Raw genomic sequence first — 1595 nt, forward strand, 5'->3', positions numbered from 1 at the left:
AGAGGAATGAGGGTGCCGGCTGCCGCTCCGCCAGCTGCACGGGGAGGCGCCGTCTGCAGAGCCTCGCCCGCTCTTCTGCTGTGAGAGGGGAAGCAGCACCTCGTGTTCGGGGACAGGTGGTGCAGACAATCCCTGACTCACCCACGTTCAACCAGGTCTTTGCTTTCCCAGGGCGCTCGGTGGGAACCGTGCCGTACCCGTACTCTGATGTGTTTCCCTTCAGTACAGTGTTCAGGAAGTCGCTCGGGGTCCACGCTCTGTTGTGTAGCCTGCTGTGCTGGGCGACTGCCCCGTGGGCTGCTGGCAGCATGCCCAGCCCACTCATGGCAGTCAGGCTCAGCTGTGGTGTTGCAGAGGTTGGGCGTGTTACATGCGTGGGGTTAGGACCCGGCTTTGTGGGGCAGAGCCTGCGCACTCCCCGAACCCTCCAGCAGGCTCTGACGTGTTATCATCCTTCACGCGGTGCGGTGGTCCCAGGTCCCTGTTCTGGTCTTAGCCGGGTCTGGCCTCCCTGGCAGGGGCCCCATCTCCAACACCACGGCACTCTTGCAGTCCCTCTGTACAAGTTTGGGGGTCAAGCTCTCTTAATCCAAACAAAGCACAACTAAAATGCCTACTGGAAAACACCCAGCAAGTGGCCTGGAGGCTAGAGGCAGCTGGATCCCACCTGGGCAACTGAGGTTCAAGTCCTAGACCCAGTGGATTGAAAATCACACCAGGTCTGTGTGTATGCATAGACATCTCAGGAGGGGGTGGAGGAGAAGGGGTTGCAGTGTGGCCATCCCACCTGGAGGGTGCTTTCTTGGCCTCCCTGATGAACACACCGCTCACATGCATTCTAGAACACAGCAACAGCACACACGTGCCCAAGGTGGGAACCCTTGAAACAGTGCTCCAAGCCACTCAGGCCTGGCCCTGCAGTGCCCTGCCACTCTGGGGAGTGCACTTCTGGGCACTGTGGCAAGAGCCCCTGTCTCCTTTGCCACCCGCTGGCTCATGCCCTGGGTCCCCTGACCCATAGGCACCCCAACTTCCCCCCTGGCAGCTGGAAGACAAGCAGATGGTCCTCTCCACTGGAACGCAGTGGGGAGCGCTTCCCTGCTGGGCAGACCCGTTCCCAGGTTGCAGGCAGGGTCTGAGGGTCCCCTGGGGCTGTGTTCTGGCCCTCCTTCCCTTCCCTGCTCAGTAGGGACACAGGGAACCTGGAGTCTGCCCAGTGGGTGATCCAGGGCCAGTGTGGCCAGCACAGCAGCCCAGGGGCCGCCCGTGGAATCAGGATGTCCCCGCTTTCCCTAGAGGACAGCCTTTCTGTGTCCAGGGCAAGTGGGGGGCAAGCGGGGGACAGGCCGTGTTGGCTGGAGCAGCCCCGAAGCAAGAACCAGCAGCCTTGAAGCTGGGGTCCAGGGAACCTGTCTTTGCAGGCCTCTGCTGGTCAGCTTGGCAGCCCCCGCCACTGACCAGTGCAGGCACCGGGAGGCAGTAGAGGGGACCCCGCAGAGCAAACCCTCGCGCAGGGTTGACAGGTGCACCCTGCGAAGGGTCCCAGCAAGATGGGCCATGCCAGAGGCTTCAGAGCCCGCTAAGAGTGGGCGGAG

At 62.3% G+C, this 1595-nt stretch overlaps 1 protein-coding gene across 1 annotated transcript in view; it reads left to right on the plus strand.

Moving 5' to 3' along the window:
• The window catches only part of KLF13 (KLF transcription factor 13), a 28291-nt gene that overhangs the window by 25380 nt on the left and 1316 nt on the right, over positions 1–1595 (plus strand). The window lies entirely within an intron of this gene.

The sequence above is a fragment of the Tupaia chinensis genome, unplaced genomic scaffold (genome assembly GCF_000334495.1).
Source record: "Tupaia chinensis unplaced genomic scaffold, TupChi_1.0 Scaffold144682_1, whole genome shotgun sequence".
NCBI lineage: Eukaryota > Metazoa > Chordata > Mammalia > Scandentia > Tupaiidae > Tupaia > Tupaia belangeri.